This window comes from Chanos chanos, chromosome 15 (genome assembly GCF_902362185.1).
Source record: "Chanos chanos chromosome 15, fChaCha1.1, whole genome shotgun sequence".
In the NCBI taxonomy this organism is placed as follows: Eukaryota; Metazoa; Chordata; class Actinopteri; order Gonorynchiformes; family Chanidae; genus Chanos; species Chanos chanos.
In genome coordinates this window covers 5178752-5196115 of record NC_044509.1, presented here as the reverse complement: position 1 = coordinate 5196115, position 17364 = coordinate 5178752, and the positions used below count along the sequence as shown (strand labels likewise).

General features: G+C 40.7%; 1 pseudogene; it reads right to left on the bottom strand.

Annotated features, from left to right (window-relative positions):
• Positions 1-15184: 15184 nt before the first annotated feature.
• On the bottom strand, positions 15185-15717 carry LOC115828854 (ADP-ribose glycohydrolase OARD1 pseudogene; annotated as a pseudogene).
• Between the last annotated feature and the right edge of the window lie 1647 nt (positions 15718-17364).

Below are 17364 nucleotides of genomic sequence, written 5' to 3'. Positions count from 1 at the left end.
TAGAGAGTGATTATTGGCTTCGGTGTTTTCCGTTTGTGTGGTGTGTTGGTCAGGAATTACACCTGATATCTCTGCAAACTCTACCAGGAGAGAGAATAGAGATCATGATATTTCTCATTTTCACCTCAGAATAACTGATCCTTAATGTCCGTGATTTTCTAAACTGAACTGAGCAGAATTCTGAAATAGAAGTACTTCTTCAGATACAGTTACTAGTGCCTAGGTTTGCTCTCTTGAGATGCCTCCTCTATTTTCTAAACTGTAGTTTGTTCTATGACAATGAAAAAAATGTTTATCTAAGATTCTCAGGAAAGAAGCAAGAGTACCGCATAACTGTCTACCCTGTTATGTGGAAACGAACAGAAACAAGTATTCTGGCAAAGAGTGGAGTGGCAGTCACACACGGTTTAGGACAAACACATTTCACAACAAGTTCAATAATCTTTAGCAACTCATACACACACAAGCACACACATACACACACACACACACATGCACACACGCATGCTCTCATACTGGGTGACAGCAGAAGGTGAGGTACAAGTCAATGTATGTGCAACACGTGCTTAGCTGGCCAAATGAGTTTACACTGAGATAACTGTGCTAGCATTCAGAAAACCATTTCATCACAATCTTGGTCATAGGGAACAAAATATCAAGTTCAAGTTCAAATTTATTTATTTGTATAGCACTTTTTAAAATGACAAATTATCTCAAAGCTGCTTTAAAGAGATCAGTGCCTAAACCTCCAGTGAACAAGGCCAGGGTGACAGTGACAAGGAAGAACTCCCTAAAATGAAGTGAAAAGGAGGAGGAACCTCTGGCAGAAACCATAACTCAGCAGGTGGGTGTGGGTGGAAATAAGTTTAAATGTTAGATACACTTTCTTTATATCAAAAGTATCCCATACATGTTATTTATTGCAAAAGATAACTGATTTAGATAGAATCTGTGTAAAGCACATGACACATATGCAAGAATTGTTGCCTTTTCTTTGTCCAAATGATCCCTAACTGAACTAGGAACCAGTCTGTTGGCTGCTGCTGTGCGTGTGTGTGTGTGTGCGTGTGTGTGTGTACTAAAAGGTGTGTGACTGCCACTCCACCTTTTGCAAGAATACTTGTTTCCTGTTCGTTTCCACTGAACATGTTGGGCGGTTAAACAATACTCTGGCTTTTTCCTGAGAATCTTGCATGTACATATCCATATACCTACTCATCCACCCATTTACAGAACTATTTATTAGTTCACGCAAATTGACATGAACTGGAGGGTTAAGCAGGGGACTCTCGCTCCTCATTATAGAACTCTCGGGTGTGAGATTGAGGTGTTTGTTATCTATGGCAGACAAGGTCACGGGTGCTTGTGGTGACTGTGTATATCTGGGCACGAGAAGTTGTTTTCTTTAATCGCAGTAACATCTTCTTCTGGAGCATCTCCTCTCCTCTCCTCTCCTCCCCTCTCCTCTCCTCTCCTCTCCTCTCCATTCCTCTGCCTCTTCATTTGTAACTTTTCTTCAACAACAGAAGACAATCCATCTCTGTGCTTTTGCTTTAGTTTTACAAACGCAAATGCTCAAATTATGCTTGACTGTGTGTGTCTGTAGAGGGGGGGCTCTAAGTATTATTGGGACTCTTGCGATGTGTGTGCGTGCTAAAAGGTGTGTGATTGCCGCTCCACTCTTCCCCAGAATTTTTGTTTCTGTTCATTTGTGGTTTACTGAGAAGTCATCTGGTTTCAACATAACAGGTTGGGCAATTAGCCAATACTCTGTTTTTTTTGTTTTCTTTTCTTTTGTGTCCCTGAGAATCTTAAATGAGCATATTTTTATCTTGAGAGACAAAAATAAAGTTTTAAAAAACAGACGAGGCAACTGAAGACAGCACATCCAGGAAAAATTATTGTATTAAAAAAAAAACACTTCTATTTCAAAATTCTACTTTGTTCGGTTTGGAGAGTGCCACAGACACTGGGGATCAGTCATTCTGATTTTAAAACTATACACATCATCATCTCTATACTATCTCCTTGTAAGGTTTACAGAGATATCAGCTATAATTGCTGACCAACCTTCCACACTGAAGCTAGCAATTACATTCTCTAGTCTGTATTAATTAAAAAAAAGAGGGAGAGAAAATATTTCAATTACTATGCCTTGATTTTATGAGGATCCTAAAATGGAGAATTTTACAAATTTTATGGACTGCTTGAATGGGAAACAAATGAATCGCCAAACAAACAAATATGCTACACAAAAGCATGTGTCATCATGGGGGGCCATGTAGATAGGGTGCTTGACTGCCAATTGCCCAAAAGTTAATTCTAGGCAACCGTTAAGTAGTGATGACCACCCCCATAGCATCTATCAGGTCCCCGAGGTCTGGACCTCGGTAATCTTTTACCTCTCAGGCTGAAGTTTTACATTATATGTGTGTGTGAATGAACATGATTTTATTTTGTGAACCAAAGTGTTTTGACATCATTAGACCAACGTTATGATATGGCCTAGGCTGAAGAGTCAACAAATCTGAGCCAATTCTCTGCCCTATGGTCGTATGGACCCACCAAATAAGACTTATTTCAGCCAATTTACTCCTCAGTGGTAAGTGATCGTGTCTCTGTCACATCTGATAGTGGGAGGGATAAGAACAACGAGAGCCTACCAGCAGTGAGTAACATTTTGGTGTCTGCTAACTAGTGTCCTCTTTTTTGAAAACTGAAATATGGTCACCTTAGGTAGATATTAACGTTGCACATTGACCATGTTCACATATCTGCCGAACCGGTCCGTTCACTACCTGTGGGACAGCAGCGCTGCTATGAATAACAGAATGTTGCTATGGAACTATTTTTTTTAGCGGAATCAATAAAATCAATAAAACTATTTTTAAATTAATATTTTGTGTCAAATTATTGATTTCTTTAGTGAGGAGCCGTGTAATAAATGGGATAATGTACAGCTCTTGTCTTCCTTTCCAGGATCTCAACTCAGTATGGGTTACCCAACTCAGTACGTGCTCTCTCAATCATCTGAATTTTCACATACTTCCCAAACTATTCAGTTATAATGCACTACACCTTTGCCTACAATTAGGCTAACAATTAGAACACTTACCTCAAGTTGTGTGTGACATCATGTTAAGGATCAAGGAACGATTACGGCCTGGGCCCCCGTGTCTTAGGGGGGCCGAGAGCTCTATCCTCCATGTTGTGACAGCAGTGGAAAGCCATTTTAAAATGTCTATCAGAAATGATGACAGTGACGTTTTAAGGAGGCCCACCAGTTGAAAACATCAAAGTACGAGCTGTTGGGACAGCTCGAATGGACGTTGCTAAATACAGAACTCGTGGACATGTTGACCATAAATTTGTTGCATGTATACACGGGGAGAACAAAGATATCGTGTGTGTTGGTCAAGTACACTTACTAATTGATTTTAAATAAATCAATTTCAGTGTTTATATAACATTTTATGTGTAAATTAAGTTGCATGAATGCACGTTGTGCAACAAAGGAACAAAATGCTGAATGTTTGTCAGAATATAAGATTTCAGTTTTCTAAGCATATCTGCAGCATTTCTTATTTCAAGATGGTAAAGATGTACAGTACACTATGCTTTAGTAGGTGTGTACACATGCTTTTGGTTAGATGCACTCAGTCAGGATCAGAGCTGTGAGCATTTAATTGGAGGCCGAGCAGCGAAGCTGCATAGGCACTCACTGTGTTTCTACCTTTTCTTCATCATCTTCTTTTTCTTCTTTTTTCTCTTCTGGCTAGGGCGTCTATGGCAGCCCCTAGAACCGTCTGGTAAGAAGTTGTGAAATTTGGCACACTGGTTGGGGACAGGCCTCTGATTCTTTTCACGAAGTTTCATGTCTGTGACTCGAGTGCTCTAGCGCCACCAATGGGTCAAAGTTGAAGGTGCGTTTCTGCACGTAACATTTGAACCATATGCCCGATTTTCAAAAATGAGGTACCATTGGATTCTTTGGATCAAGCAAAGTTCAACTAATCCCATCATGTCAATTTCTGCCATATTAAATCTTCCGACATATTGGATTTTATGAAACAGGTTAAAAATGCCCTTTAAGGTCATGCTTTTTTCATCCTGAGGTCTGCACATGTTGCAATTTCCTCTTCTGCAATCGTATTCGACGGCAAAACAGGAAATGAGGTCATAACCAGGGTTGGAAGTAACGGGTCAAAGTTAGAGGTGTGTTTACACACATAACTCTTGAACCGTATGCCCGATTTTCAAAAATGAGGTACCATTGGATTCTTTGGATCATGATTCCTTGGATCATACCAACCTAATTGATGCAGCCACCATATTGAATCTTATGGAAAAGTTTGAATATATTTCACAGGCCACAAAGTTTGTCCAGTCATAAAAGTTATTTATTGGATTTTCGATATGTTAAAGCATTCCCCAACTACAGCCAAGCAAAATCAGAAGCAAAGCTTTCAAACAGGGAGCGAGGGCATATCGCTTTGATGACTTGATACCAAACTTGGAATAATGACTCGGGATTAGTTTTGATGCGTTTCTCTCAGTTACACCCTATCTTTTGATCAATCGATATAAAACATGCTATCACTGCTTACAGCCACGCTTTTAACATGATCAGATCAAGTTGCCATGGCAACTCTGCCCCGCCGGACTGCTTGGCCCCCTCATCGCTGCTTGCAGCTATATTATTTATATTTTGTTTTATATTTAATTCTGGAGTTCTGTGTTTGTGTAGGCACTAAGTATTCTGAAACAACACGACCTAAAAAAGAAGTCTCATTTCTCTTTCTCTCTCTCTCTCTCACACACACACACAATTTCTGTTGAAATTCACACAGGTCGCAAGGTGCGGAAACAGTCATTTTAAACATTTTGGAAGTGTTTAACGTGAGTGTTTGAGTATTAGGAGCATCAGTGGATGATCCCTACTCAGTTTTTCTGTGGAACAGATAAGAAATGACCCCAATGTGATTTGAACACACAACCTTCTGAGCTAGAGTCAGACGCACTACTGTTGCGCCAGGTCTGGGCGGCATCACAACTAAGGACAAGTTCATGGCCATAATTCCATTTCTAATGAAGAAGAGTGTGACAGCGGTGTTAATTTTAACAGGAGGAGGAAGAGGAAGGCCAAGGTAAAGGAATAGTTGGAGGAGAGCTTAAGTCAGGCTTACACCATCAGCACCTGACATAAGGACAAACACAGACTCATAACCCTGACTAACAGCCCTGATCCAGCTCCCAGTGGAGTCAAATACCTTTTCATTAAAACAAGGTAGGGTGCATCTGGACACAGGACCAGACCACAAGGAAAGACACTGATTATCACAGATTTGGGATTACCATGGCCAGATGAAATCGAATGTAAAGTGACCTAAAGCACAAATTCATGTTCTTATTGGCTTAACCTTTTATATGTAAACCCTGCTGTGTTTTGTCAACCTGGGAAAATGACTCCACTTGTTTTAGCATGAGGTTATCAGGGAGGTGGAATTCCTGAGAAAATTCCTGAGAATGATTGTGACACATAAGAACTTTTTTCTCACGCACATTTAGCGTGTGACCCAAACCAGATTGATAAGTTCAATGGTTATATTCAATGGAATGTGTGATCGTTTTTAATTGTTATAAAAAAGCGTATCATTCCTGAGAAGTTGACCCACCCTGGTGACGATGAGGTCACTCAATTTTGAGTGTACAAATAGGACGATACAGTGTGCAACTGAACAGATGAAGTTTTAAAATTTAGTGACACTTTTGAATTCTCTGATCTTTGTTTGGGTAACCTTCACCAGATCATTATGGCCCATACTGTTGGACTCGGGGGGTTCTCAGAGGTGAAAAAGGCAGACCAAGAGGTGCAGGAGTTGTGTAATACGGTAAGTATGAACTGAGTCTCTGGGAGTTTAAATCATTTTGTCTGAAATCTATGTGAAGTCTGAGTGAATGAAATACCATTGCATAGGACATGGGAGAACAGGTGAACTATTTTCAATGAGAACTGTCAATTAGTTTTTAAACTGATTTTTAACTGTATTAGATTTGTTTTACAGACAAACACTTTACCAATTACAGGCAAGATTATTTTGTCAGTTTAAATGATGATAAGCTCTTGATTGTTTTTCTTTCTTGTGTTTTAATGTGTGAATGGAAGGGAGAGAGAGAGAGAGAGAGAGAGAGAGAGAGAGAGAGAGAGAGAGAAATTAAAAGATGTGGTGGCTAGCTGAGATTCTGAGCATTACTACTAATTGGGTCAGACATCTAAAAGAACACAACTGTCTGATTAATGAGGCAGTCAGTTCTGGCCGTCAGCTTGTAAACTTGCAGGTGAAGAGAAGTGGTGGTTGATGTCCCATGTATTAGAGAAAAACGTGGCAAGTCTAACCCCCCAAAACACACCTTCCCCAATTCAGGGACTTACAATAGGACAGGGAAACACACATTCCAAACTAGTACAAAAGAAAGTAAAATACAGGGGCAAAAAAAAACTATGTGGCTGAGATCCACTAAATTATGTTTACTTGTTTGTGTTATTTGTGGCTCATTTGTGTGTATATATTTTGTGTTTTCTGAAATAGGTGAAGAAAGATGCAGAAAAGAAAGCTGGAAAAACCTTCAAAGACTTCACTGCCCTAGTATATGCTGACCAGATCGTTAATGGAACCAACTACTTGATCTTGGTGTGTTTGGAAAAAAAAGGATATCTAACATAATAGTAATATGACTACTACAACTACTACTACTACTACTACTACTACTACTACTACTAATAATAATAATAATACAGTCCGATCAGCATAGTTATAGAACTAAGTTTATACACTTTTAAAGCTTTTTCCTGGAAAACAAAAATCTGCTAGCAACTGTACTTATTCTCTCTCTCTGTCTCTCTCTCTGACTCAGGTACATGCTGAGAAGGATGAGTTTGTTGAACTGCTTGTCTTTAAAGCTTTGAATGGAGAAACGGAGCTGCAGGAGATGATGGGACGGCCCTCTCCCATTATAGAGTTTCCACCACCAAATCTCAAAAGCAAACCCTAAAGTTGAATTCTGGATCCACTACATGGTTTTAACTGTCCCAGCCTAACAGGATGCAGTTTGTGTTTCCCGTCCTTTGAAAAGAACTGCCTTTTGAAATCAAATAAAATCTCTACAAGTGAAATATGGAAGTTACATGTGCAGTAGATCTCTGCAGTTATTAGGAGTTCTGTGTTTGTGTGGTCACTAGGTATTCTAAAGTAACATGACCTAAAAATGAAGTCTCATTTTCTCTCTCTCTCTCTCTCTCTCTCTCTCTCTCTCTCTCTCTCACACACACACACACACACACACACACACACACACACACACACACAGACTACTATGCCTTGATGAGACAAGATGACTTGTCAGTAGAAGTGAGCTTTAAGGCAGCATATAATATTTTTACATCTCTTCATGACGTTCCAGTTACAATTTACAATTTAGCATTTAGTAGACGCTTTTAGCCGAAGCGACTTACAATCAGTGCATCAGTCGGATTCCTAATACCTCATAAGCAGACATCGCAAAAAAAGACTGAGCGTCAATTTACTCCTTTGTATTGCACCCCTGGAATTCTTAGACAAACATAGATACAAGACAAGGTTGTTGTTTTTTTTTTTTGTTTTTTTTTTAAGGAAGGGAGGTTAGGCTTTGGGGGATAGGTGGGTTCTGAAGAGGTGGGTTTTCAGTTTCTTGCGGAGGATGGTGAGGGATTCCGCAGTCCTAACTGTATGAGGGAGGTCGTTCCACCACCGAGGGGTAATGGCGGAGAAGAGGCGTGGTCGGGAGGAGCGGCTGCCGGGTTCCCGAAGTGAGGGGACCGTCAGCTGGCCAGAGGTCGTAGAGCGGAGGGTTCTAATAGTGGTATACGGAGTTAATAAGGTTATTTCACAAAATACAAAACACTGACATAACATTACTACTAATAATATCCAAAAATATCACCTACATATAACTGTATATAATCAACCGTAATGTTTCTGAGTTGAGAACATCCGGTGCGTACGTTTTCACGGAAACCAAACATTCATGGGCTTCCTCTGCACACCCACTGGGCATTATTTTTCTCTTTCATATAGTCCAGACAGAGCGGTATAACACTCAACGGTGATTTTTTTTTTTTTTAGAAAAATTAACCAAAGTGAGAGGAGACCAATTGGGCGTTAACCAAATCTGGCTTCCCCTCGGTGGCATGAAATGTGAATGCAAGCCTACTGTGAAGAGAGACATATAACAATATGACATTAAAAAGCTTTCCTGTTATCATTGCCACTGTAGAAATATCAGATAAGCTACCTAATCAAAACAGGAGTATAACTGTGTGCTAAGTTTCATTAAAATGTATTTCACGTGTTGTTTTTCTTATAGAGATTTTCATGTCTCAAGTCATTTAATCCTGAGGAGGCCTGGCCTCCGCTAGGAGTCGTCACTACTCATGTGAGACTGCAAAGGTGTACAGCCAGCAGCTGCACTATCTGTTAAAATTCACATAGGTCATAATATGAGGAGACAGTGAATGACTTGATGTCTTCACAGACCTACTCAGAAGTCCAAGCCCAAGTTTAAGGCTCCTTAGCATGTTCCTCTTCTGATCTGCCAAGATGAATGACAGCCAGGGGACCCTCCCCTGACAGGGGCTTCCTCAACATGAAACTGACTGGCTCGACTGTGGTTGGTGCATTTGATTCAGCGACTTACATTTTCCCCGCTCCATTTTCAATGGACAACTCCTTTCAAACTTGGAGAGGTTGTAGATAGTAGCACTGATCGGTTTGGACCACATTTTGAGTCACTATCATGTCTGTCAAGCCGTATGGTACACAGACCTGGAAGTGGTCCTTAAAACATAAAATAGGATTATCACTGATTTGGGATTAACCGGGCCAGATGAAATCAAAATTTACCTAAAGAGCACCTCTACAGGCCAGTAAATCATTCACTTTCCACCACTATGGCTAGTTGCTTTGGGCTTTTTCATACAAAGTCAGCCCCTCCAGGATTTCGCAATGTCGCAATCGCAACAATTAATGCACATTCAACCAGTCCTCGTAATTTCTGTGCGTCCTTGCAATTTTGTCCACTCATTGCAACTCTTCTGCAAATGTGACCAATCATTGCAGTTTTCTGTGAATTTCACCAATCATAGCAGTGCCTTGCCCAAAACGCTGAGCCATACATCACCAAATTCACTTGTTTTATGTTGTGAAGATGCAGACAGGTGCGACACGAACATCTCACATTTACCAACAAAAATAAGTGCTAACGATACAGTGACCAGACGCCCTGGTTTGTCAGGGATTGTCCCGGTTTCAAGCTGGGTGTCCCGAGTCTCGAGAAATATCTGTAAAATACTAAAATGTCCTAGTTTTCGACATTCAAAACCAAATTCTCCTGGTTTTCACCATAATTAAAATAATAATTACAATCCTATACGCTTACATAGGCTACACGGTTATCATGTTCTGTCCACTCCTTATTACCTAACCCAATCAGGAAACACAAACAACAGTGCACCATGTGTCTGAATTCAACAGTGATTTATCTGTTTGTATGTCAATCAATCAATGTGTCATTGTCAAAGTTGTTGCTATGACGCTTGTGGCTCTGTTTGACAGAATCTGTCAGTACGCTAACGGTTAGCATCATGCCAAAGAGAAAGTCGGACCTTTCTAAAGACCCCCAGAAGGCTACCAGTTTCTTCATGAGGTAGATGGCAATGAAAATGCTGCATTCTGCACACACCGCAGGGGTACATTCTCGGTCGCGCACACAGGGCTGTAGCCAGAGCAAAATTTTTACCAAGGTCCAGAAGCATAAGTAGAGTGGGTTTATTTTATAGTTGTATATTTGTACTTTTTTTTCCAGGAAAATTTGAGTTTCAGACAAATTAATTCATTTAATTTGGCTAAAGAGGTGGAGAGACTCCAGGCCCCTCTTAGAACTGTAATGAGAGGGGCTTTGGGGCCCCTAAACTCAGGGTCTGCTCTAACCAGTGTACCAGGGCCTCCTTAAAACATCACTATCATAATTTCTGATAGACATTTTAAAATGGCTTTCCACTGCTGTCACAACATGGAGGATAGAGTTCCTGGGTTTGCTGTCTTCAGTTGCCTCCTTTGTTTTTTTAAACTGTAGTTTGTTCTCTCAAGAAAAAAAAATATGCTCATCTAAGATTCTCAGGGACATAAAAGAAAAGAAAACAAAAAGAAAACAAAAACCATGGAGTATTTCTTAATTGTCCAACCTGTTATGTGGAAACCAGATGACTTAAAAGCACAGTAAACCACAAATGAACAGAAACAAAAATTCTGGCAAAGAGTGGAGTGGCAATCACACACCTTTTAGAACGTACACACATCACAAGAGTCCCAATAATACTTATAGCTTGGTAATACTTGGTAAGGTTTACAGAGATATCAGCTGTAATTGCTGACCAACCCTCCACACGAACAGAAAACACTGAAGCTGGTAATTACATTCTCTAGTCTGTATTAATTAAAAGAGAAAGAGAGAGAGAGAGAGAGAGAGAGAGAGAGAGAAAAAGAGAGAAAAAATGTTTCAATTGATATGTCTTGATTTTATGAGGATCCTAAAATGGAGAATTTTACAAACTTTATGGATTACTCAAATGGGAAACAAACGAATCGCCAAACAAACAAATATGCTACGCAAAAGCATGTGTCATCATGGGGGGCCATGTAGATAGGGTGCCTGAGTGCCAACTGCTCAAAGGTTAATTCTAGGCAACCGTTAAGTAGTGATGACCACCCCCATAGCATCTATCAGGTCCCCGAGGTCTGGACCTCGGTAATCTTTTACCTCTCAGGCTGAAGTTTTACATTATATGTGTGTGTGAATGAACATGATTTTATTTTGTGAACCAAAGTGTTTTGACATCATTAGACCAACGTTATGATATGGCCTAGGCTGAAGAGTCAACAAATCTGAGCCAATTCTCTGCCCTATGGTCGTATGGACCCACCAAATAAGACTTATTTCAGCCAATTTACTCCTCAGTGGTAAGTGATCGTGTCTCTGTCACATCTGATGGTGGGAGGGATTAGAACAACGAGAGCCTACCAGCAGTGAGTAACATTTTGGTGTCTACTAACTAGTGTCCTCTTTTTTGAAAACTGAAATATGGTCACCCTAGGTAAATATTAACGTTACACATTGACCATGTTCACGTATCTGTCTATTCACTACCTGTGGGACAGAAGCGCTGCTAAGAATAGCAGAACATTGATATGGAACTATTTCTTTTAGTGGAAGAAATAAAATCAATAAAACAATTTTTAAATTAATATTTTGTGTCAAATTATTGATTTCTTTAGCAAGTAGCCGTGTAATAAATGGGATAATGTACAGCTCTTGTCTTCCTTTCCTGCATCTCAACTCAACTCAGTACGTGCTCTCTCACTCATCTGAATTTTCACATACTTCCCAAACTATTCAGTTATAATGCACTACACCTTTGTCTACAATTAGGCTAACAATTAGAACACTTGCCTCAAGTTGTGTGTAACATCATATTAAGGATCAAGGAACGATTATGGCCTGGGCCCCTGTGTCATAGGGGGGCCAAGAGCTCTGTCCTCCATGTTGTGACAGCAGTGGAAAGCCATTTTAAAATGTCTATCAGAAATTATGACAGCGATGTTTTAAGGAGGCCCAAGGACTCCCAGATTGTACACTGGTTAGAGCAGACCCTGAGTTTAGGGGCCCCAAAGCCCCTCTCATTACAGTTCCTAGAGGGGCCTGGAGTCTCTCCACCTCTTTAGCCAAATTGAATGAATTAATTTGTCTGAAACTCAAATTTTCCTGGAAAAAAATGTTAAAAAAAAGTACAAATGTACTGCTATAAAATAAACCCACTCCACTTATGCTTCTGGACCTTGGTTAAAATTTCGCCCTGGCTACGGCCCTGTGCTTGTGGGTTAAGGTAATGAGCAAGACAGTGTGAACCACAGGTTGTTCGAAATGTTAGTAGAGCAAAACAAATTCATTCTGTTCCTATTAATCACTTCATTTTGTGCCAGGTCACGTAACTTTCTGTACGTGCCGCCGATCGTACCCTGCACAATGGAGACAGTTCCAAATTGTCGTCAACCATGGTTCCTGTGTTACTTTGCAAAACTCTTTCAATGGCATCCAAGAAATACTCAACCCCATAACCGCTTTCTGCTGACCGCATTTTACATCTGATGTTAGACTAGACCCCCTCAAGCTTATGCTGAAAACTCCAATTTCACCAACTAAAAGTTTAGAAAACTCAACTGTGTCATCCAATGTATCATTGTAGGAAGACAACGTATGCCACCATCCTCATAGTTTATATCATGATTGTGGCCAAATGCTACAAGGATATATATATAGCAAGAGACAAGACCAGACAACGCCACTTAAGGGCTTGCACCTTAAGATTCGTAACAATCAACTCAAGCTGACAGGTTCCCCAAAGCACAGATAAGCTGTACAAGAGTAGAACATAGACGTGTATTCCAGTCGACCGGGCAGTTTTATTAGATAAATCAATAAAATGAATCTTAAAAGGAATACGTCATCAGTAACACAGCTTTATTACAAAACTAGACTATATAGGTAAAAACACTCCAGCCAAGGACAGGGTAAAGAGTGGAAATCGCAAGACGGGGGTACTGGTTGTCAAAAAGAGGCAAAGCCGATGCGGCAAAATGTAAGTATGGGCCGATGAATGCAGCTACCTGGAGGGTTGGAAGACAGCTCATCAAACTCACTCCAAGCGTGCACCAATATCTAGAATTTCCCGTCACAAACAAACACACAGCAAGACATTGCACAACGTGGGTGTGCTCATTAATATTACACCTAGTTCACCTCATGCAGTGTGGGAGAAGGGAACCACCATCCAGTGACCCAAACACCATCGCTGTTACACTGAGTCCTGCTGGTAGAAATGGGAGAATTGGGAGGTATAATTAGTGCATATGCATCTCAATATTTAAGTGAGGTGACGAGCCAGTACCTGGAAGCTGAGAGCCAGGAGGAAAATACAGCAGCTAGAGCATTGCCCATTCGGAAACTCTGACAGCAAACAACCTGGACATTAACAAAGCAAAAAATACAATAAACTCAAAAGATGCAAAGGGAAACAAGAGTTGCATCCATCGGATGCGAAAAAGCATGCAGAGGTGCCGAGTGGCCACACAGCTGTAAAGAAAACAACGAAACAAGAAACACAGAGGAAAACAAATACAAGGGGGAAAAAAACTGAAACAAAACGTATAACCAGGCAAAACAGCAATGGCAGACTCCTGCAAATATAAGCACACCATTAGCACACGATAACCATGGTCATGCCACACACGAACTCACAAAGTAAGTCATATCTTCAGTGACAAAGCACCCCAATCCACTTTAAACAACTTGAAAACCTTCCCGATAACACTCGTTTGATTGCTCAATGTTCTAGTCCAAGCGATGTGCCATCTCTCATTAACTTTAACCATTATCTGCGCAATATCCTTTAATGCTACAACATTCCCTGCTAACTCTTCAACAGTCTTACGCTGCCTCTCAAAAGTCCACATGTGCTTGGCAAATCACCAAGATAATCGTCTTAATTCACAAGCAAGCGTATTACAGTCATCCTGTATACAATGGGGACAATACCATTGGTCAACGTATATTGTCATCATTGTGTTCTGGATTGCCGCATAATTCATCTACAGAATCTTGAATGTGTTCAACCCACCACGGCCTGTCGACCGACCGACACGACCGACTCCCCGTGTCAGTAGGCAGGCCCATAGCCTATCTGTGATCTCATCTGAGTTCTGAGGTCTGCCTCCTTCCAATCTTCAATTTGTGTATCCGTGCAGTCCTCGACGCTATCTCAATTTGTGGCCATAGTATGGATTGTGTGTTCTCGTCCTTCAGACAAACGGTCACATCCGCATCCGTGTCAAAGTCTGCAAATCAGTGTAATGAATATTGTTGTTAGCCATGCTATGGATCTGCATCCCCCCCTTTTTGTAACAGTTAATCATTAAAACAGGTAAGATTAAAAGAGATTTAGTTGTTCTTACCTATCCTTTGGCAAATTCAGACGTTTTTTCAAAACACCTGTCTCTGCATTTGTAACGTCGTCCTCGAGATGTTTACGTTTAGAACTCTCCCCGCACGTTTCACCACTGGCAAGCACAAGCCCTTCCCACAAATGGTCTGGGGAGTTTCATGCACCACCCCGCTGCGCAACTCGAACCCAGGCTGTGTGATTGGTATGGCTTCAACTAGATTTTTAAGTTCTACTAAAATCGCATTCATCAGCGTTACTAATGCACTTTATCACCAAAGTGGTCGTTCTTGAAAAATAAGTAGACTAAGAGAAATGTAGCCATATATGTCCTTACCAAGAGGGTGCTCAGGTGGCCTATAACTGTGCAGCTCCGTTGTAAGAATTTCCCCCTTCACTAAAAGGGTAAAATAACCACATTTAATAAGTGAAAATAATAGCAGTTGTTCAATTTATTTCTTTCATAGAAAAAATTTGTTATTTATAGCTATATTTTAGATACTCACGTTCTGCAGGACCTACATCAAATAAATTCCTGTTACACAAAGTAAATCAAACAACATCACACAAGAATCGACAATAAGACTACATGCAAAAATAAAACGAAATTCTTTAAGCATAAATAAATCAACTCACTCAAAGGGGTCCATCTCAAGAGTCTCTTGGGCCATCATCTGACTCGATAAGCAAAGCGTTGACATCCACAGATTCACAGACGATACGTGTTTTCGGCGGTCAAACATGTTTATAACCAACAGGATTGGTCAAGACATGTCCAGGGCGTGTAAAAACATTACACCAACCCTTTCCTCTTATCACCCCCCACACACCTGCCACCTACAATCTAACCTTTTTGTCAATACAACTGTTTGTGTCACACGTTATGACACCCCAACCATTGCACCAACCTTTCATTGGCCAATCCCTACACCATCACCTACAATCACACCTTTTTGTTGCACAGTAACCTAACAACACAGCGGTATGTGACACATGCTCCAGCGATTAGTAGCTTCGACAAGGATAGCCTGCATTGTAAATCCAGATGCCCTTTTTGTTAAGAGCAAAATTTGAGTATCAAATGTTTGCTGAAAACTACAAAGAGTATATAGTGATTTGGATATCCGTCTGCTGGACTTCCTCTAGAATTTCTGACACTTTTCCCCACTTTAGATGGTCCAGACCACAACCAGTCCTGGACATTGACACACATGTGACACCGTTTAGTAAACAGTGAGCTTTCATGTCATACAGGTTCTGTCTCAGACTGTCATAAACAGGATTGTGGAAGTATTTTTCCTTTGTAATCAAGTACATAACGACCAGATCTTTCAAGCACTGCACATTGACCTGGAAGCTTGCGCTGCTTTTTAAGCTCCTCAACGCCGTGAAACTTTCTCTTAAACGACGCCACTATGTCGGCTCCCATAGCAGTCCTGACTGATGCAGTGGGCCAGAGACTCATCCGCAGGACAAGAGAACAAATTGTCTTTTAAATAGCGCAGAATCCAGCTGCCAGTAGCCAATTTGCCGTCTTCTTTTTTGCACTGTTCATGCTTTTGATCATATTTTGGAGGCACCAAGGAATGCATCAACTCATCAGTATTCCTGACCAGATATTTCTCCATAATCGAACAAATGTATACCAATACCGGCTTAAGCTGATGGTCATGTTTTCATACACTGCCAAACATAAAAGTAACAATATCTCGTAGAAGAAATGTGTTGGTGAAATCCAGATACCTCGTTTTCCCCAAGCAGTATCCACACCGCGACTTCTCACACACGTGCCCTGTCAATCACGCTGGCTGAGGAAAGGTGGGAGGGGGGGTGTCCCTCACAGGGGGTCATAAATCACTTTGACTGACAGTTTGACAGAAAGTATAGGATATAAACTACTCTTGCTAATGACATGTTCTCTACTCTCGGGAATGTTTCTGTAGCTCTGCTGTAATGATCTTACAAAATCACAAGGCTTTTGACTATCTCCTGGCTCTCAGAGTATATCTGTTAATCAACACTGTCCATGTCGTGCCAAAAGACGGAGAGAGAAGGTAATGATTGCAGTGGTGACCTAGTTCACTTTTAATGTACAGTCTCACTGATTTGTGCAGGTATTTCTATGTTTGGAGGAGGGCGGAATCACCTGCCTTTCTTTAGCTTATGCATAGAAACTTTGGACAAGAATAAGCAGAAACATATTCTCACTCGTAATCAAGGGAGCTAATAGCCAGCCCAATCCATATTATTTTACGATTAATATTTGACACAGGGTTATGATGTCACTCCGTACCACCAGCCAATTTTGTGTCTAGATCGCAATATACATAACGTGATCATGTTTAAGAGGGGCGCAGCGTACACTGCCTGCGCAATGAATTTGGTTGTTTTGGGAAATTGGAATGACCAACAGAAAATACTTGATTGTAAAGCACAATTTCTTTGTAATTGCATGTAAAGTAAGCTACCCGATACACTGAAAATACATTCCTGTCCTGCTGGTGCTTTGACAGCTCCTGCTCTTCAGCTCCGATGTCTGTGTTTTGACAGTTTTGATTGCGTCAAATTATAAGTGGCGAAGTTGCAACGTAGCATATGCTATGACATCCTGGTAATGTCGCTGCCTTCAGGTTCTCCGTTTCTGTCTCAGACTGTGTGAAAATGGTGCATTCAGCTGCCAAAATTAAGAAAATTTTCCCAAGAGGAGGATGCCCTTGGACCCCAAAGGTCTGGGTTTACCCTGTGTTCTTGCCCCCCCACTTTGAAACTCATTCCGCCGCCACTGGTCTGCAAACCGCAAAGGTGAATTGGTTTAGCCTTTACTCTTGGTTGATGGTGCTGGGAGATGGGTAATGTAATGATACTCGAGTGACAAATCAACACAAATGGATATTTGTCTTCGTTACTTCTTTCTGATATTTATTAATCTTATTTTTGTATATATTTTTATATTTGTACATTAATATTAAATGTTATGTTATATTAAAAGTTATGACTATTTGTTTGTGTTGTTCCAAATGTCAATAAAAATTCCAGTTTGTGCAGAATGGTGCTTCTTTTTCGGAGGGGAGGGGAGTTATTTTGGCCAGGACCAGGGCGCCATACAAGCTAAAACTGCCACTGCACATACACACACACACACACACACACACACACACACACACACACCTGTGGATCACCATATGCTCACATGTACCTGTTTGCATTCACATCCCCATATCTACACATCCATGTATCTTTGCATGCACATATCCATATACCTACACATCCACCCA